Source organism: Aquarana catesbeiana, linkage group LG01 (assembly GCF_042186555.1).
Source record: "Aquarana catesbeiana isolate 2022-GZ linkage group LG01, ASM4218655v1, whole genome shotgun sequence".
Classification (NCBI taxonomy): domain Eukaryota; kingdom Metazoa; phylum Chordata; class Amphibia; order Anura; family Ranidae; genus Aquarana; species Aquarana catesbeiana.
Window position 1 is genome coordinate 956,381,163 of NC_133324.1, and position 22,322 is coordinate 956,403,484.

Sequence of the window (22,322 nt, forward strand, 5' to 3'; positions counted from 1 at the left end):
ATGGTGGGGCTAAGCCTTGAAGTTAAGATTATTAACCACTTAAGCCCCGGACCATTTTGCTGGTCAAAGACCAGAGCACTTTTTGCGATTCGGCATTGTGTCGCTTTAACTGACAATTGCACGGTTGTGCGACAAGGCTCCAAAACAAAATTGACGTCCTTTTTTCCCCACAAATAGTTTTCTTTTGATGGTATTTGATCACCCCTGTGTTTTTTATTTTTTGCACTAAACAAAAAAAATAGACAATTGTGAAAAAAATTGCATTATTTTTTACTTTTTGCTATAATAAATATCCCCCAAAAAATATATATAAAAAAATTTTTTTTTTTTCCTCAGTTTAGGCCAATCTGTATTTTTCTACATATTTTTGGTAAAAAAAAAAAACACAATAAGCGTTTATTGATCGGTTTGCGCAAAAGTCATAGCGTCTACAAAATAGGAGATAGTTTTATGGCATTTGTATTTATTTTTTAACAAGTAATGGCGGCGATCTGTGATTTTTATCATGACTGCGACATTATGGTGGACACGTCAGACAATTGACACATTTTTGGGACCATTGGCATTAATACAGCGATCAGTGCGATTAAAAATGCACTGATTACTGTAAAAATGTCACTGGCAGTGAAGGGGGTTAATGTGTGTCCTAGGGAGTGATTCTAACTGGGGGGGGCTGTGTGTGACATCACACTGATCAGCGCTCCCGATTACAGGGAGCTGTGATCAGTGTCCTGTCATTAGGCAGAACAGGGAGAATGCTTGTTTACATTAGCATCTCCCCGTTCCTCCTCACCGTGAGACGATCACGGGTATCCCCGCAGACATAAAGTCCTCAGGACCCGCGATCATGGAGCTCCCAGCGGGCACGCGCGCAAGCCGCCTCTTAAAGGGCAACATACAGGTACATTAATCTGTCTCTACGTGCCCTTCTGCCGCAATATATCTGTGTGGGGCGGTCAGGAAGCGGTTAATATACAAGGAGTTTGCATGTTCTCCCTGTGCTTGCCTGGGTTTCCTCTGGGTATTCATGTTTCCTCCCACACTGGCCCTCATAAGTATGCATGTGAGATAGGGACCTTAGAGTTTAAGCTCTTTGAAGGGAGGGACTAAAGTGAATGTGCACTCTGTAAATACCTTTCATAAATGATCAAAACAAAATCACATATTGAGGCTCAAGGTTAAAAAGCAATAAAAAGGTTTAAAGAGTGTGTGTAAATATATATTATAGTGTGCAATGATGGTAATTATAAGTTGTATCTGTTATCCAGAGGTATGTACAGCTGAACTTGCAAAGCTCCACAGTGCTATAGAAAATATTCCGAAGAAGTCCCCAATTTTTTTAAGAAATCGCCCACGTCACTTTGTCACATGTGTGATGAAAAGATTATCAAGCAATTTAACCTCTGCAGACATCCAAATTAGAAATTATTCATCAGGTGTATTTGATGTAAAGAGTGAAACCGAACCTGGTAAGACATACATGGTCAACGTGTCCGTAAAAATTCCATTGTGTAACCGTATAGACTGGGGAAAAAAAACACTTCATGCCTTGCAAGCACATGTGTGCAATTTTTTTCTTTTCAGAATGAATGGAGTTGGGGAAAAACTGGATCCCGCTTACATTCATGACCCCCTTTTTGTCCTCGATATGGACTGTTTGATTCCAGAAACAGAACCAACTGCGGACAATGAGTTAAAAAAAGAGTGGTGCACTCCATCAGAATCCACTAGTTCTGTAGCAAAGCTCCCACAACGGAGGAGAACATAAAAAGAACCAGTATGATACGCAGTTGCACACAAAAGATAAAGAGACTGCTAGATAGTGTTTATTTACTAAAAGATGAGGACTACCTCACAGAGCTGGAAACATCCATTGATTTTCTGTTAGAAAAATCATTGGAGCAAAAAATACCCACAGATCATGGCCTCCCGTTAATTGAAACACCTAAAAAAAAAAAAAAAATTCTTAAAAATGTTGTACCACTTCCAAAAAGGTTGTATGGGAAGCCCAAACAACTAGTCTCTGAAAGATTTGGGAGGAAGGAAGAGCAACTGAAATTGGATGTTTGGGAGACTGTTAAAGACTCAGTAGAAAATAAAAATGACAGCAAATGGGTTACCATAAATAGTATTACACTCACTCATAGTGATAAAAATGCAATTTGGAATTGTGAGTGGCTTGATGATAAGGTAATCAATATATTTCAATATTTGATAGCCACTGCATTTCCATCCACCTCAGGGCTGTTTGATCGACCGTGATTCTAGCACACGATTCAGTATCATGTATAAACAGTCCATCTATACTACAAATTCACCATTTAGGTGCCCATTGGGTGGTTTTCCGAAAGTTCAGGGACACATGTGACAGTGTTTAACTCATTTAAAAATCGACAAGAGTCCCGAAAACGCTTAGAAAACAGCTTCTCAAAGTATATGACCCTCTCTTCTATGGAGAAGATCATGTACTTAACCTGGACCTTGATTGTTGCCAGAAACAAGATGGTGCAAAAGACGGTGGTGCTTTGCCATAGCAAATGCAGTAGCTCTTGCATATGGTTTTGATTTAAAACATATCCACTTTCACCAAGAGGAAATGCGAAAACACATCATTAGCTGCCTCCAAATGCAAAAATGATCAATGTTTCCCCATGACACAGTAACCATCGCAAATACAATTATTAATAAAAGAATTCAGCTAACAAAACACTGTCTGTGTGACATTCACAAACCCAAAGCAAGCATGGTAGAATGTTTTACATGCAAAAAAATTGTTCCATTTTCAATGTGTTGGCCTTAAATAGAATGACAGGTGTGTTACATCGAAGAAACAATTTCATTGACTTGGTTGCAAACAATAATTTGGAAGTTAATTTTCAATCTTTTTATGATCAGGGGGTACATGGGATGAATGTGGGATGATTGAACCCTACATGTATACCATCCCGTAAATGTAGGTACAAAAAAGGAAGAGGATGGGGGTGGGACTTTACATGTATACTGTAGGTTTTAAGAAATAAAGGATTCAAAAGTAAAGATATAAAAAGAAAAATATATAAAATTGTATTTAACATATATGTATAATAAAATCTAAAAAAGGACAGACAGCTTAAAGCCACTGTCACAGTATGACTTATCTAGGGTGTTGTTATCCTGGTTGGAGAATCAGAGAAGTCCGCCTATGCGTTTCGCATTAAAGACATGCTTCATCAGGGCCTCAGATTTCTAAGATAATTCGTATGGATATATAAGTACATACAATGTAATAATAATGCATAAACAAATGTTATGAACAACAGCGTCATTTCTGCATATTAACTAGTTTTAGCAGAATATCAATAATATATTATAGTCAAAAAAGAAGAATGGTCATCAAATTTGTTGCTTTGCCTGTCCGTGCCATTCTGCCGACATATATCTACGTTAGGCAATCGGGCAAGTGGTTAAGACGTTAATGACCAACTTGATGGAAGTTTAAGCCTGGGGAGCCAGTGGGGATTCACCACACAACTCGCTGACTAGCGGAATGTTCCCAAGGGTTATTGATAGATTGAGATCAAAGATTGATCAAAGTTGAGCTAGATTGTTTTATCTGAAACGCAAAAGAATGGATGTTATGGAACATGTGTGGGAAGGGAAAAAAGAAGCAGGAAGGGAAGGGGGGGAGAGGGGGTAAGAAAGAGGGTGGACGGAGAGAGTGGGGGGAGGGGGGGACAGAGAGGGAACCGAAGGGGAAGGAGAGGGGGGAAGAAAAGAGATAGGGGAGAGGTGAAGAAGGGAGGGGGGGGAAGAAAAGAAATATAGTAGAGTACTGGGGTGCAGATGGATGGTATACTGAGAAGCTCCAAGATCTATGTAATAGCACCCACTACTGAATATAGTGTTTTTTTTAAAAACATCAGATTTTTTTCCGACGGATGTTGGCTCAAACTTGTCTTGCATTCACACGGTCACACAAAATTGGTCGGAAAATCCAAAACGTCAAGAACGCGGTGACGTACAACATGTACAACGAGCCGAAAAAAATATGAAGTTTAATAGCCAGTCCGGCTCTTCTGCTTGATTCTGAGCATGCGTGGCACTTTGTGCGTCAGAATTGTGTACACACGATCAGAATTTCCGACATCGGACTTTGTTGTCGGAAAATTTTAGGTCCTGCTCTCAAACTTTGCGTGTCGGAAATTCCGATGGAAACTGTCCGATGGAGCCCACACACGGTCTGAATTTCCGACAACAAGCTCCGATCGCACATTTTCCATCGGAAAGTTCCGACCGTGTGTATGGGGCATTTTTAAATTTGGGATGGGAAACGGCCATCGGTAGACATGTGGGAATTTACCATCAATATAATCCTAACATGATAAAATTCATGGCCTTGGAGCACATCCCACTGCATGCAAGAGGAGGCAGTGTAGATAAAACACTGCTTCAGCTTGAGGACCAGTGGATCTATAATTTGAAGGCTACTGAATTTCCGGGTTTCAATGAAAACCTAAGTTTCAGACCTTTTTTATGATGACATAATTTGTTTATTTCTTATTTCCCTGTCCCCTCCTTCCCCAGCTTTGGGGTGCCATAGCTTAGTGCCATTTCCCCGTCAAAGGGATTTACAGACTAAATCTACCTACCAGACGCGGTGACTATGACACCATACTTTTGCAGAAAGAAAAAATGTGGACGTACTATATGGACTCTATGATCCCAAATGGGTTAAATACTGAGTGTAGTCTCCAGTCTTTCTTGGAAAAATAACTGCCTGTTAAAACAATTTGCGACATTATATCCTTTAAATTGAACCTGCTATGAGCACTGTGTGATTTTTATTATTTTTTTCATTTTCCTGTTTATTTGTTTATATACTCAATTATATAGTTTGGGTTCCCCCTTTATTCTCTTTAAACATAACCAGATGTGATTGCTCTTATTTAGCTGTTTGTGGGTTTTTTATTTTCAATTTTCCTGCTGTATGTTCATCTTGTGAGGTGATCTTGGATGACACCCAGTGGTAGAAAAGTGTAATTTCACCCCAATCTCCTGTCTATTTATGCTTGTTCCACTGACTCCTCCTTGCTCTGAGGAAACCAGCGCTAATTGGCTGGTGAAACGCGTCAGCACGCTACTCCGGAGCCTCGGGCTGATGCTGTGGATGGATGATCAGCTGGGACTGAACAGCTGACGACCGGCGTCTTCTGTTACTGACCACCTTACTCTGCACGGAGAGCGCAGCTGAATACAGCGGTCTAAGCAGCAAAAACGGCTCCACGCGGACTTACACTCCAAGCCGCCTGCTGGGGAGAAGAAGGGCAACACACGGATGTCGGTCACTGGTTGGGTGGTGAGAGTCATTTCCCCCTCTGTATGACCATTTGTTCCCCGTTTGCTTCCAAACCAGCTTTCCCCTCCTCCTGCTTGTCGCTGCTTTGTATAGCCATCTACCTGCTTTTCTATGCATGACCTGCTAGATGCTGTGAGCTCAATCTACTGTGCCTTATGCTGCCATGTCACTATACTTACCTGTTTAATCAGATGAACTGTCAGTAACTGCTGGACATTCTTGCTGTGTCCCCTTGGATTCTATCCCTGCCAGCTCCTGTTATATCCCATCAGGTTTATTGGCATATGGACTTCCACTGCTCCCCATCCATATTTACCCGCACACCCGCCATACCACGCCCCCGAAGAGCGATCCACTGACCATGTCACTTGAGTGTGTTCTGTGGTACGCTCAGCCGCGGCTCCCCTTTTTGTTTTTAAACGACGACGTTGTCATTTTTACTGTTAGGGCTTGTGTTAGTCACTCACCATAGCCCTCTTTTTCTATGGATTGTTGTTTATATTTAGTGTGGTGTTCTATTCAACTGTTTAATAAATTTTGGCTTGCTTTTTTCAGACAGGGCCTGTGGGATTTTTTTATCCTCTTGAGAGATTACTTCTCTCTGTTTTCTTTTGTATGCCTCAGGACATCCCAAACCGGTATCCCGCATCCTTTATGTGGTTGATTTGCCTGATACAAGCCTGTCCTAATAAATATATATGGTGGTTGATCCGGGCTAACCTCACATATTTTTTTTCCCCGGTATATTATGTAATTTGTTTTCTAATATTCCTATCATATTGCATATGTAATGTTTTTCCTTTTGATATTTTTATTTTATGTAATATGTTCATTGTATATGAATATGTAATTAAATGTATCCTTAGAAACATTTTGCACTCATTTGCCATATTTGCTCTCTTCAACTAGTAGGGTACCGATAAGTGGTCATCAGGCCCACTTCTAAGGTTTGGGTTTTTGCCGCCGTGGCCCTTGTGGTCCTCTCTTCTGGGGGTGTTGGGCCTATTTGCGGTCATACGGCTGCTCAGGGCACTGAGGGGCTTTGTCCCCAATCGTTGCCCGGTTTGCGCCATTGCCGTGTGCATTTTCCCACCCCTTGGGATTTCCCATCTTTTTGGTGTCCATCTCTCCTACTTCACTCTGTGTTCCACTCTTATATGAAGCTTGTTCATCCTTTTCTTTGTCTGCTATTTTGTCGGGGGTTGCCAGGGCGTACCTCTGGATGCAGTGTTCGGCTGGTTCCTTCCCTCAGTGTCTGCGTCCGTGGGCGCGCTCCCCCCTCCGCTTGCCTCGGGGCATTATGCTTTTCTTTAAAAATAACAAACATGTCATACTTATATGCTCTGTGCAGTGGTTTTACACAGAGCAACCCAGATCCTCTTCTTCTTGGGTCTCTCGCTGGCTCTTCCTTCCTTCTGAGTTCCCCCACAGCGAGCTGCGAGCTGTGGGGGGCACCCGAGCCGAAGCCGCAGCTCTGTGTGTCCATTCAGTCATGGACCTGAGACTCGGCCCAGCCCCCTCTCTCTCCCGATTGGCTAACTGACTTTGACTGACAGCAGCAGGAGCCAATGGTGCCGCTGCTGTGTCTCAGCCAATCAGGATGGAGAGTCCCAGAGAGCCGAGGCATTCGTGCACAATACTGGATCAAGATGCATCTCGGGTAAGTATTTAGGGGGGCTAGAATGCATATAAGATAAAAAAAAAATTTGTCTTTATGCCTTGTATACACAATGAGAAAACCAGAAGAAAAATTCTTCTTTCGACACGACTGTACAACAAAATCATCATTAGTACACAACTTTCTTCCAAAATATTCCAAAGGGACAAACAAGAGGTTTTTTTTGGGGGTACAATACCAGCTCACAATTTTCCTTTAATTAGTCATGTTTTAGTCCAAAAAATACATACTTTAGTAACCTATTCACATTTGATATGGAGACTAGCATGCACAAAAAAAAAAAGGACGATCATTTGTCCGATAATCTTATTGTGTATACTATGCTTTAGAAACACTTAAATTAAAATATATTTAAGGCTATATGACATGGCTCTATGCACACTGGGCTTAAAAATGGCTGCTTCTACAGGTTCGTGTTTTTGATTGTATATTTTTTTCTGCCAGAAAGCTCCAAAAAACTCTCCTAAACTTGTCTAAACTTTGTACAAAAAAAACAAACACTCTATATGAGCATTTTTTATGCCATTTTTTTTTTAATCTCAGTGTGTATGGAGCCTAAAGTCTTACAACTATTCCAAACATCTTATCTTTCTCCTGACTATATTTTACTGTGACACATATCAGCTGAAGCCAACATGTAATCATGTCTGGCAACATATTTAAAAAAAAAAAAATCATATTTACAGCCTAATTACATGATTTTTTTTAGAATAGTAATAGTTCATGTATTATCTGTTTGCATTTTAATTTAGACACCGGAACTGCAGCTACCAGAAATTTCTACTATTTTACTTAACATTCTTGTACAAAGAGTTATTGGTAAACTCTCAACTCTACAAAAATATAAAAAATATATATCCAGAATATCCACAGTTGGTGAGTTATTTTTTAAGAAAATTTCAAGCATTATCTCCTGGTGGACTGCATTTGATTAAATGACTTGGACCCATATAATACTGAGTTTGACAAAAAAAAATGTTTCTAAAGAGGAGCGGTTTTAATTCCAAATATATATTTTTTACCTTGATGAAGTTAATGTTTGAAACATTATATTTAAAAATATATTGTATTTATTTACATTGTTCAGGAAACTGGTCCCAGATCAACCAGCTGAAACCATGATTATCAAACTTTTTGCTGAAATTATAATTTTTTTTCAACAAAGGAAGGTTATCGTAAACCTGACTCAGTTTGGGATAAAATTGCACGTACCTTAGGTCATAACAAACTTTCCACAAGATTGTGGCTTTATCATGTTTGGAGAGAAAAGACAGGAGGAAAATTCAACCCAAAACTTTACTTTCCAAATGGATCAGTTACAAAAACTGCCATTCAGTGAGGATAAAAATTCTACCAGAGATGAAGCCATGAAAAATATGGAAATATCCCCGTCTCCTAACATTAATGTTTCTGATGAAGAAGAAAAGACATATTGTGTATGTAAGCAGAGGAATGATCCAAATCAACCCTCTGCTCAATGTCATCTCTGCAATGATTGGTTTCATCCAACATGTGTTGGATATAAAAGGATTCAAGACAAGAAAAAGCTGACAGAAAAATCTAAATGTACCAGTAAAAGTGAGATCCATTATTGACCTCTTGCATCACATTGCTTGTTTTCATATCTTTCTGGTAAGCAGATTGATAGCACGTGGTGTGCTTTTCTTTTGCACATTGAAGCTTGGTGGAGGCTCTACGTCATCTCTATCCCATAGTGATTTTCATATGGACTTTTATATTTTGCTTCATTTTGGACTTTCTATATTTGTGTTTGCTGAATCAACAAACTGTGCTGGCTGCTTTTTCCTGTTTTTTTTTTTTTTTTTTTTAAGTTAGCGCAGATATTTGTTCACCCTGTTTTTTACAAATATTATTGTCCACAGTTTATTTCTATACATTGCAAACATACCACTGTGGAGTGGAATCATTTTAACCACTTCAGCCCCGGACCATTTGGCTGGCCAAAGACCAGAGCACTTTTTGCGATTCGGCACTGCGTCGCTTTACCTGACAATTGTGCGGTCGTGCGACGTGGCTCCCAAACAAAATTGACGTCCTTTTTTCCCCACAAATAGAGATTTCTTTTGGTGGTATTTGATCACCTCTGCGGTTTTTATTTTTTGTGCTACACACAAAAAAAGAGTGACAATTTGGAAAAAAAAAAAAAAACGCATTATTTTTTACATTTTGCTATAATAAAAATCCCCCAAAAATATATAAAAAACCTTTTTTCCTCAGTTTAGGCCAATATGTATTCTTCTACATATTTTTGATAAAAAAACAAAAAATAAAAAAAAAAGCAATAAGCGTTTGATTGTAGATGCTATAACTTTTGCGCAAACCAAAATAGGGGATAGTTTTATTGTATTTTTGCAGACCTTTATGAAGCAGCTTTACATTTCTAGACCGTTCAATTACTACTTAACTAAGAGCTGGTTAGAGATAACTTCTAGTAATAAATAAATGCATAAAACGGCTTCTCAGTGAATATTCAAAGAGACAGATGTATCTCAGCAACAAACCATTCAAGTAAAGTAGTACATCCTATGTACAGACTTTCGCACCATAACTCTTGTGTTCTATCAAATTAGAATTTAAGTGGTACATTTCAGTATGCAAACAAATAGAGAATACTGAGAAGTAAAAGATTTAAGTAGAATGAAAGCTAAATCAGTCTTTAAATTGAAGAATGTTTTCCATAGCCTCAATGGTGCTGGTCATTTGCTCTTTTCTGTTTCCAGTGACTGGATTTCTGCTCCTTCGATTGCTTGTCTGGCCACATTTTCTGCTGTGTTTAAAGCCTGACCACTCAAGTCGCTCACTACATTATCTACAGTCCGATGGTGCTTTAGGAAGAATGGCAGAATGAAGCGACTATAAAGAATCTGAGATCCATTCCATGAGAAAGGAAACATACACCACAGCAAGAATGCGCACTTTCCCAGATAGTAAAACGGAAACCAGAAGAGAAAAATATCCGAGAAAAATTCCACTACGCTGAACACGCCATAAACCACCCAGTACGTCAGCCATATTGTGTCATCTTTTTTGTCTGCGCTTTCAATGGCCTTAACTGAAGTGTAAGCAGGATACACAAAGCCAATCAAATTGCAGACCAGAGAAGCCCCATTGCCAAATACCATGTACAAGCCCAGAGAGCAGAGGGAGCCGGTAGCCAGGTAATTCTTCTTGATGCAGGTCTTCTCCTCCACCTTCCCCAGCATCCAGGACACAAAGTTGCTGCCATTAATGTAGTTGTTGAACCTTTCCCGAAAAGAGGCCATGACAGTTTGTTCCCACTCTTCACCCCAGACAGCTCTCAGGGACAGGATGCCTCGCTTCGGGCGGTACTTGTGCGTCGGTGGATGGGTGACGCAACGCGTGAGGGTGATATCTTCCCGGCACCCGGGCCTACATGTGCAAGTGACCAGCTGAGGCTTGGACAGCCACGCCAACGTGGTGCGCCATCGGTTCAGGGGGAGCAGTATTGGAAGACTTCCCCTCAATTAAGATAAAAAAGAAGAACTCTGTGCCAAATGCACACTTTTTTTTGCACACAATGCACCAAAAAAATGCCAAAATGCACTTTAGCAGCATTGTGAAGCAGAGGGTTTTACTACCTAATGCCTGGCTGCCCATTGCAATGGTACAGATGGGCAGCACACTTCTGAGAGTTTGTATCTGCATATACATGTCATTTTTACCAATGTTCGTACACGTCCCTAGTTCATGCATGAGCACTACAATGTGATCTTACTATCTGCTGTATGAAAACACCATTCATAGTGACAAAATTCTAATAATTTCTGTGTTTTTCAGCCAGCTCCTCCTTTCCTCTCACATACCAATAAGGCTGTGAGAGCAAAGGAAGACACACACTCCAATACCAATTCCTGTTAGTGTTCTAATTGCAGCCAATGTAAGGTAGGGGCATCAGAGTTATTATACAAAGAAAAAACAAATGCTTCTGCGCTCAAAAGGTTGCTGTGAGTAAACTTGAGAAGTGGGAGAAAAATAACTCTTCCCAAACCACACCACTACATCGGCTGTGCTACCAACTCAACAGGACAGGGAGAACCCAGGAGTAATTCTAAAAGAAAACAAGGACAAAGGGCGTACCAGCCTTGCGCATTTACCTTTGCAACATAAAATAGTTTTTATTGAATAAAATAATATACTCGCAAACAAATGATAAAATCCAGCAAGAAATTTGCGGAGTTCATCAATGACCTCGTCCAACAGGGTCCGCTTGCCAGTAAACTTAAGTGGGATGAGAATAGTCCAAGGTTACTGATACGTTTCGAGGGCTGAGTCACATCATTAAACAAAGAGAAATCTAGAGCAGATCCGCTCAATGATTTCAAGTTTACAAGATGAGTTTAGTTTTTTCACTGATATTGGGAATTTCAATGAATGGGATAACAATGCCAATCAACAGATGATGTCCTTTGAAGCAGATTTAATTCATACCAGGTTTAACCAGAAGGCCAAGAAACATACATCTGAAACCCCCAAGGAAGATAATAGATACCAGTAGAACACTCCGAAATTAGGTAAAGACAGGACGCAGTCTTCCAGACATCACAATTCTGATAGACCTGCCCCCCCCCCTGTGATGAGAAGAACAGGTGGGGCTCCCCATAGTATGGTTCACAAGCCTCATCTGGCCACTGGAACAGGGAGTCCCGATACAGGAGCTGGGTTTTTGCCACACCCCAATCCTCCCCGACCCTCTAATACAGCGAGTTCACATCACAGTGAAGAAGATCCCACTTTTTTTATTCCACAGCCTCACGTAAAATTGTTTTTCTTCAGAGCATAAACTGCCCCAAGAAAAGAGAAAGCACACAAGACAAGGAAGGAGAGGAGGAATTAAGATTAAAAAATAGGGAGGAGAAAATATCTGACCCCCAACACTATTAACATCTATAAACTCTCCAGCTCCTTGTACAATGAAGCTGAATTAGATTTATTAAACAAAGGGTTGAATTTTGAACCACCTAATCCCTTTAAACTTATTTGAGGATTTAAATAGGTTTACTCAAAATCTTACAGTTAAGAGGTTTTATGCCATTAAAAGATAAAACCAATATTTAAAGGGGTTGTAAAGGTAAAAATTTTTTCACCTTAATGCATTCTATGCATTAAGGTGAAAAAACTTCTGACAGAACCGCCGCCCCCAGCCCCCCCGTTTTACTTACCTGACGCCTCGAAAGTCAGCTTCGCGTTCCCGACATCTGTTCCTCCGCTCACCCTGGCCGCTGATTGGCTGCAGTGGATGGATTGAAAGCAGCGCAGCCATTGGCTCGCGCTGCTGTCAATCACATCCGATGACGCGGCGCGCCGGGGGGCGGGGCCGAGTGATACAGCGAGCGGCTATAGCCGCCGGCTGTATCACGGGAGCGCGCCCGCAAGCACTCACCACCGTGCGAGGGAGCTCGCATTAAGGTGGTGAATGCTTGCGGGGAGGAGCTGAAACAGCCGCCGAGGGACCCCAGAAGACGAGGTTCGGGGCCACTCTGTGCAGAACGAGCTGCACAGTGAAGGTAAGTATAACATGTTTGTTATTTAAAAAAAAAAAAAAAAAAACACCTTTAAGTAAGCTTTAAGTAAAAAGCTCCCATACCTCCTCCCTGCACTCAGGGAGATTGTCCAATATTAAACATCCTGGAAGACCTTTACTCAGACGGCCATCACACTGATGAGAACAATGATAGTTTTTATGACTCCCGCAATATTCTTCCTCCAAGTTCTCCTTGTGAAGGGATAGTGCATTCTACCTTAAAACCCGTTTCCACTTTCTATCCTCATTGGGTTAAAGGTATTCACATCCCTACCTTCTATGAGGTCGTATTTGGGGAGTTTAAAGATCTGTGTACCAAAAACAAGAAAGATTGAGCCAAAGTCAATGCACTCTATGGTCCTATAGAAGCGTAAAAGTTAATGAGATTATCATCAGACAGGAGGATTGGTTATCCAGGACAGGGATATATATCAAGCAGAAGCCTTCAGGCTTTTGGGTGACCGGGAGACTTATGAAATACTCCCTGGCGACCCAGGCACACAATATCAGAAGGAACTTAAAGTGCTATTGGATCAGGCTTTGGGATATGGAGTACTAAAGATGAATTTAATTTCTTATACAAAAAAAAAAAATATCCAGTACTTTTACCATATCCCCAAAATCCACAAGGATGAAAAGAACCCCACCGGACGGCCAATTATAGCGGGTATGGAGAATCTCACAAGCAATCTAGGCTGAACCAGTATGTCCCCAGAGAATGTGCCAGGGCGGGTTTAACCAGTGTTGTTATATGTTACCATGGTAGCTGGCTCGCTGTAGGGTCCTTTGTACCGTTCCTGTCACGTGACACGTACTCTGTCTTCTGATTGACGTAGGTGTTGTGGGCGGGACTAATCGTCCCGCACTATGATGCTTTCTGTTGCTTTGACAGGAAGATGTGTGGGTAATGTAATCCGGAAGTGATCGGTGTGTTGGGGACGCTCTGCTGGCCAATCACGCTGCGTGCTATAAAGCGAAAGTGATTGGTGTGCTGGGCAGATCTTACTGGCCTATTATGTTTGCTTGTTACTTTTGGCACATTCCGTTGAGCTGCCAATAGCGTAACCCCAGACAGTCATTCCATTGCTGCAGGATGGATGGGTTTTTTGATTGTATTTCACACAAACCAGGATTAGAGCATTTATAAAGAAACTGACACAAGGGCCCCCATCTTTATTCGCTGAGGAAGTCCTTACCCACGGACGATACGCGTGCGGGGGGCTATGTGACGTTAGGACATCCACCGACCCGGTTTTATGCACCTTATATGTCCTGTATCCAAGCACTGGCATTCAGTGCCGTTTTTTGTGAGTAGTATTTTTATTCATTAAATTAGTGTCTTTTAAACAAATGTAGAGCACTAGATTTCTTTTATTTGAATTTTACAAGAACAATGCATGTCTAAGAGTGTGACATTGGGTTATCGAATGAATGTGGAGATCGATTGGAAGACCTTACAGGAAGTCAGCCCTCTCAACTTTTTTACGATTACCCTTATTAAGGGACTGCATGAATGACCTGTCTCTGTTAGTTCAGAGGTCCATTCATTAAGGTGAGCTGCCTGTACCTCTGGTGGTGGAAAACACTGAATTAGATGCACAGTGGTTAATACCGTTTTCAAGCACCCTGTTCACTACCAAGGAGTCTTCCCTCTTCCTGCCGGTGTGTCAGCTTTTGACACCTCTTTGCTTCATAAACTCCACACTGTGGGACTTTTTGTTGTTTTGTGTAATTAGTGGTTAAATTTGAGCGCTGCACTGCTTTTTTATTCAAGTATGCAAATTTAACAATGGGTTTCTGGGAACATCTCTACCTTTCAGCCAATCATCCCTTCCCATCCCATGTGGTCTATTATGGTCGTTACATTGACGACATAGTGATAATATGGGATGGGACCCCTCAAGACATTGGAGGTATTTGTAAAATATTGCAACAACAACAATCTTGGCCTATTGTTTACTCAAGTTTTTGATGTTCCCTAGCATTCTTGTACCTCGAGTTATGTCACAATGAGGGTACTATCTTTGCTCGTAACTTTGTTAAGCCCACAGCAGGCAACTCTTTTATTCATTTTGACAGCTGCCACCATCCAAGGTGGGTTATCAATATCCCACGCAGCCAATGTTGCCGCCTTAGGAGAAACTACACCAGGGACATAGATTATGATAGCCATGGTGCACTTCTCACCCAAAAAATTTGTTGACCCTTTAATTTAAAGTCCCTTTAAATATTATCAACAAACACCACCTCCCGTACTAAGGAAACTTCTGACACAAGACCGCCCACATGCTTCATTACTCAGTTCCATGCGAGATTTAAAAAGAGGAAATAGAGGAAACATTAACCACATAATGGCCCATACTCCTTGGAGGATCCTCACCTCAAGACTAGCATTACTACACACTCTAAGGTAGCTTACCGTAAAGCCCATAACATTAAGAGTAAGATTGCCCCCAGCAAAATTAAGCATACAAAACCATCAACCACCAACCCCCTTAGTACTTATCCCAATAGTTGGCATGTATTAGTGCAAAAAAACACTTTGCCTGATCTGCCAATTCGTTCAACATGGGCAAAAAACATTTACAGCTAAAGGAAAGACATCATTGTTCAATAATATTTATAATTGTTCTACTGAATATGTTATATATTGTCTTACGTGTCCCTGTGGGCTCCTTTATGTAGGAAGGACCATTAAGGCACGCTTTGGTGAGCACAGACGGTTTATTGAGAAGGGCCGTGACAACCACAGTGTCCCCAAACATTTATCCGACAACAAAATCCGTTCTCGGAAATTCCGATCGTGTGTACACAAATCCGACGCACAAAGTGCCACGCATGCTCAGAATAAATAAAGAGACGAAAGCTATTGGCTACTGCCCTGTTTATAGTCCCGACATACGTGTTATACGTCACCGCGTTCAGAATGATCGGATTTTCCGACAACTTTGTGTGTCCGTGTGTAGGCAAGACAAGTTTGAGCCAACATCCGTCAGAAAAAATCCTAGGATTTTGCTGTCGGAATGTCTGATCAATGTCCGACCGTGTGTACGGGGCATTAGAATCCTTTCCTTTAAGCGTTTATGCCAGGCAGGAATGCTTCTGGATCTATTCTTTAGGGACTCTGGCATCTGGTGGGTTAAAACGAAGAGATAGACATTCATACTCTCTTATAACAGGCCATTATGTTACTTCCCAGTCTTTGTAATTAGTCTCTTGTTTATAATTATTTTTCATCTTTTACAGTGGACCCTTATGGTTTCCTCCCATTATCCATAATCCTACTCATAGTAAGTACTTTATTTTATAGATTATAATTTTAAGTAGTATTACCTTAGCGTATATACATTTCGGTATGGGTATATAACTATAGACATGATAGGGATACACTGAGGTGTCCTTTTATGAAACTGTAGTAAAATACCGCTTTTTAGTTCTCAGGCATTCTCAGAGGAGATCGCTCTCTTCTGAGTGCCTGTTTATGAAGGTCTGTAGATCGATTTTTTCGAGTTGAGAAACGATCTACAAACGCCGGGAACTCCTGAGAACGGCGCCTCTCACTATAATCTCGTGTGATGTAGCGGGATTACAGTATGAGGAAGTGTAAAATACAAAAGTTTACCACGAATCAGCACACATTATTCCCCAACATATTAATAAAATAATAAAGTTAAATTCCCCCTACACAATATACATTAACCTATTTAAAAAACATTGTTTTTATCAATATTTAAAGATCAAACATGTCCCTATTTAAATGTGAATGGTGTATAGTAAATGAAAGTAATCCACATACAGGGGGTCCCCGGGTTACGAACAGGATAGGGACTGTAGGTTTGTTCTTAAGTCGAATTTGTTTGTAAGTCGGAACAGCTACATTTTTTAAGTGCAAATCTAGTCTCAGAGACAGGATGTAAACCCAAATCAACAGAGAAAGGCAACCGGATGGCAGGGGCGGCATGGTTAGTTCAAATATGTTTTGTTACTTTTATTTTTTTACTTTTTAATCACTTTTTTTTTTATTTGTATTTATTTGTAGCTTGTCGTTTACTTTTTTTTTTATTTTTGTATAATTTTCTTATTTTTTAATATTATTTTTCTTATTCTTAACTTTTAATTATTTTTTTATTTTATTAATTTAATTATTACTGTATTTCTTATTTTTATTTTTTTTATCAATTTTTTTTTTAACTTAACTTTATTGCTATCACACAGGAGGAAACAATTCCCTGTGTGATAGCAATTGGAGGTGACAGGTTCTCTTTATTGACCCTGTCACCTCCAAAACAGGAGTCCAGGAGCGCAGCTGAGCACAGCTCTCCCCTCGCACTATTTTCATGGCGGCAGCGACAGGAGACAGCAGAGAGAGGTACACTGTATGGCACAGCAGGGAGATGGATGGTGAAAGCAGCCATCAGAGGCCAGGCAGGCCGGCCGGCCGGGGTGCACCTTCGCGGGGCAGCGGCGCAGGAAAGACCGGGGATCCTGGAGGCTTCGTTAGGCCGCACAAGGCCGGACAAGGTCTCGGCCACGACGGGCAGTTTTAGCAGCCTGGCAGGCCACCGGACCATACCAGGCCTGTGGATGGGCAGGCAGGATGACTAAGGGGACCCGCAGCCAAGCCAGGAACGTAGGAAAGGCTCAGGAGAGGAAGATTCGGCCAGCAGTGACGTCATTCGGGCCCTGTTCGTAAGTAGGGGTTGTTCGCAACTCGGATGTTCGTAAGTCGGGGACCCCCTGTATGTAATTCAGCTATACACCATTCCTATAAATGCAAAATACATTTATAATCATTAAAAAATAATTTTAATAAAGCATAAATATTAATAAATTAAAATAAAATATTTCATAATTGATAAACACCCGTATAACTATAATAGAACATGCCATGGGTAAAACTATATTTCAGGGTTTACAAAATGTTATTTACTAATAAATTAAAAATTATATAAATGACATTAATAATAGCATTTCAATGCGGGTAGAATATATAAATTGATATATATGTATATATAAAGAATATTTAACAGTTACCGTATTTATCGGCGTATAACACGCACCCCAATTTAGGAGGGAATTTTAAGGAAAAAAAAACTTTTAGGAGGGAAGTTGAAGGAAAAAAAACTTACATTTAAATGCCCATCAGTGCAGCCATGTCAGTGCAGCCATGTCAGTGCAGCCATGTCAGTGCAGCCATGTCAGTGCAGCCATGTCAGTGCAGCCTTCCCCAGTGCAGCCTTCCCCAGTGCAGCCTTCCCCAGTGCAGCCTTCCCCAGTGCAGCCTTCCCCAGTGCAGCCTTCCCCAGTGCAGCCTTGTCAGTGCAGCCTTGTCAGTGCAGCCTTGTCAGTGCAGCCATGTCAGTGCAGCCTTGTCAGTGCAGCCATGTCAGTGCAGCCTTGTCAGTGCAGCCTTGTCAGTGCAGCCATGTCAGTGCAGCCTTCCCCAGTGCAGCCATGTCAGTGCAGCCATGTCAGTGCAGCCATGTCAGTGCAGCCATGTCAGTGCAGCCTTGTCAGTGCAGCCTTTCCCAGTGCAGCCTTCGATCCCCTGTCCTGAGCTTTAAAATCGCCGACCGCGATTTGAAAATGGCGCCGCCGGCGCTGAAATACACCGAGCCGGTCCTCGGCTCTTTCCGGCGGCTCTCGTTCACTTTTGGCTCCACTCGTAGTCCCGAGCGGAGCTATCCGAACCTAGCCGAGTAGGTTCGGATAGCTCCGCTCGGGACTACGAGCGGAGCCGAAAGTAAACGAGAGCCGCCGGAAAGAGCCGAGGACCGGCTCGGTGTATTTCGGCGCCGGCGGCGCCATTTTCAAATCGCGGTCGGCGATTTTAAAATTGTGACAGCTCGGGATCGCAGGATATCGGCGTATAACACGCACCTGCGACTTTCCCCTGATTTTAAGGGGAAAAAAGTGCGTGTTATACGCCGATAAATACGGTATTTACAATAAATATATGTTATGTCAAACAAACCCCCCTATACCTTCGAAATATGGCAAAGTCCTTACCAAGTTAATTTTCTGGAAACATTTCCCTCATTTGAGGGTTGTGGTAGGAGTTTTGGCAGCATGGAGGGTGTTCTTCAAAAACGTGTTTGCAAATTTACATTTGCGCAGAATTGCATTCTTGTCTCAGGAGGGTTCAGCAATTGGGACCCTTTATTTGGTTCCCGGTCCAGGGTGCTGTCCCAAGGCAGAAAATCTGCTATATGGAGCAGTATAGTGCAAGAAGTGAATGCTTGTGGTGATACTGCCCGATGCCTAGGAACATGCAAGCGTAGAATACGTGACATTAAAGGGCAGATTAAAAAAAAAAACTTGCCGCTTTAGCTAAATACCAGAGAGGTACCGGAGGAGGAGGACCACCCATAGATAACACCTTTACAATGTATGAGGAGGAGCTGAAGGGGTGCCTTGGACCCGACACAATTCTGGGAGTACCTGGAGAGCACGACTCCGATGCCCATAGTAAGTCATTTAAAATGTTTTTTTTTTTTTTTTCTACAGTTCCTAAAATAACTCATTATAATTCTATTTAAAGTGGAACAGGGTCCAACAAATGGAGAGAACCCAACCGATATTGAGGCTCCATCAGATCAGACACTTATGCTGTTTGATGATGAAGGTAGGCAATAACAACTTTAAGCTGCATAAGGATTTGACTAGGCCTTTTTTTTTGCTTTTTGTGCTAATTTAACCTCTTCCAGACCACCTTCCACACATTTACTGCAGCAAGGCCCCTAGAGACACACTTAACCCTTTTATTGCCCCTCCTGTTAACCCCAGTTCTGCCAGTGTAGTTTATACAGTGACAGTGCATTTTATTTTAGCACTCATAATAGTAATGGTGTTGCAGTTCCCTAAAAAGTATCACTTAGGGGTTGATTTACTAAAGGCCCTGCACTACAAGTGCACTTCTAAGTGCAGTCAATGTAGATCTGAGGGGAAGCTCTGAAATGAGGGGAAGCTCTGAAATGAGGGGGAAGCTCTGAAATGAGGGGGAAGCTCTGAAATGAGGGGGAAGCTCTGAAATGAGGGGGAAGCTCTGAAATGAGGGGGAAGCTCTGAAATGAGGGGGAAGCTCTGCTGATTTTATCATTCAATCATGTACAAGCTAAAATGCTGTATTTGATTTTCCTTGCATGTCCCCCTCAGATCTACAGTGACTGTACTTCCAAGGGCACTTGTAGTGCAGAGTGGATTTGCCTTTAGTAAATAACCCCCTAAGTGTCAGATTTGTCTGCCGCAAGGTCGTAGTCCCACTAAAACTCGCTGATCACCATTACTAGTAAACAATATCCCAAAAATTCAAGGTCCTTAAATCTATCCCATAGTTTGTAGATGCTATATCTTTTAAGCGAAGCAATCAATATACACCTATTTTGATTTTATAAAAAATGGCCTGGTCAAAAAAGGGGGGTAAAAGGGGGACAGAAGTCGTTCATCGACAATTGTGAATTCATGCAATGCTGTAACCAAATAAACCCCCCTTTATTTTTACCTGAGCCAGATCAGATCCAGCGATGTGCACCAGAGCAGCGGCTCTCTCCACTGTTTCCTTCCTCATTGTGCAAATTGTCTGCCGCTGCTGTCGATCGAATGCTGTGATGAGGGAGTGGGGGGTGTGTGGCCGAGTCGCCTGGTCTTTGTCAATAGACGCAGCCTGGGTGCCTCGGGAGTGAGCATACATGGGTGGCCCCAGGGAAGGGGCACTCGCCGAAGAGTAGGGGCCTGGAGCACCAGCAGGGGACCCCAGAAAAAGAGCATTAGGGATGCTCCATGCCAAAGTGTAATGTCCAAAAAATCTAATAACAATCATTTTTTTTGTTTCTAGAAAATAGTCAATTTGTCGTGGCATATACGGTCGATGATCAAGACTGTGAAAATACACGTGGTAATTAGAGAATATACATAGGTTCAAAAATCTAAACATTTTTGATGTGTAATTACTGATCTGTTTCAATGTATGAAGTGTCTAATAACTTCTTATCTTTTAATTTCCAGTTCAATCTCCAGTGAATGAGGAGCCTATAGCAGGACCATCTTGTACCGGTAAATATAAAGATGTTTTTGTCCAATTGCACCTTTCTTAACGCGCTATTACGCCCAAAATTTAAAAATTAAAAACCAACAGCTACACATACTGCAGCTGCCGGCTTTTAATAAATGGACACTTACCTGTCCTGGAGTCCAGCAATTTTTCCATCATCTGTTGGGTGTTGCCAACGCCATTGCGGGTAAGGGTACTGGCAGTGTGTAGCCTTCTTGCCTCCATGCCGGGAAACCTACTGCACATGCGCGAGGTTCAGTTCAGAAAATGTCATTCTCTTCTGCAGAAAAGTGCTTGACATTTTCTGAACCGACTTTGAGGCCAAGTATCTCGGGGCCACTTGGTGCTAGGAACCCCAAATTGTGTGCAAACCCAGTGGAACCAGCACTACAACATATCCAAAGGTGGGGTTCCTAGCACGAAGTGGCCACTTGATGCTAAGATCCCCAGCTTTGGATATGTTGTAGTGCTCCACTGGGTTTGCACACCAAATTTGGGGTTCCTAGCACCAAGGGGCTCCGAGATACGGGGCCCCAAAGTCGGTTCGGAAAATGTCATTTTCTGCTGCAGAAAAATGCTTGACTCGAGTATAAGCCGAGGGGGGCATTTTCAGCACAAAAAAATGTGCTGGAAAACTCGGTTTATACTCGAGTATATACGGTATGTTTGTTTTATTGATTGAAAAAAAAATTCTAGTGTGCATTAGCCGCTAATCATTGCCGGAGATTAACTCACAATCTGGTGTATCTGTGCATATTATCCTATGAGCTTCTAAATTCAGCTTGTTTAAAGACAATTTGCGAAAACGCGCTATTTTGCACTCTCCTCTTTTAGCAAGTAATACCCGAATTATCTGACAAAATCAATTTTTTTTTCCTCTTAGGAGTGGAGACAGAAAATGTCACTGTTCATCGAGAAGTAGCGGATGAACTTACACAACCAAGTAAACACGAATAATAACAAATATTTATCTTTTTTTAAATGTTATGTTAAGAATGAATTTTATTTATTTTTTGAACTTTTTTAATTTGCAGATCAGGAAGACGCAAGATTACAAGGAATGGTGGAAAGTTCACCCATAAATAACGCTTCTTCTTCATCTATTCCGCTTCGGGCTCCAAGAGGCAGAAGAAGAAGAGAACTGTTGTCCGAATGTCAGGATGCTGCAAACAATGTTGCTAATCGGTTAGGACAGACTTAGGCTCGGTTCACACTGGGGCGACGCGACTTCGACGCGACCTTGCAACGCGACTTCAACGCGACTTCAACGCGACTTCAACGCGACTTCAACGCGACTTTAACGCGACTTTAACGCGACTTCAACGTGACTTCAAGTCGCCCCCAGGGCCTCAGAATTTGCATGTGGCCAATCAGAGCTCATCAACTCCTGTGACATGTTCCTGTTCTCTTCCTGCTTCCTGTTGTTCCTGGTTCCAAGTTCCCTGTGTCCTGTGACAACAACAATGTTATCCTTGCATTATTTGATGACAGCTGTGGTAACAGCTGGTGTAGCAGTGTTGATGGAAGAGGAAGAGAGGAAGCGGAGGATGAGGATGAGACGAAGACGTCGCTATTGGATACATCCAATCATTAGAAACCGAGATACCAGAGGCCAGTTCTGGGCCATGTATGAAAACTTACGTGCTTATGATGACAAGTTTTTTAACTACACCCGGATGTCTATCACAAGGCAAGT

At 41.7% G+C, this 22,322-nt stretch overlaps 1 pseudogene; it reads right to left on the minus strand.

Moving 5' to 3' along the window:
* Positions 1-9,496: 9,496 nt before the first annotated feature.
* Positions 9,497-10,297, minus strand: LOC141126566 (receptor expression-enhancing protein 6 pseudogene; annotated as a pseudogene).
* Positions 10,298-22,322: the final 12,025 nt, after the last annotated feature.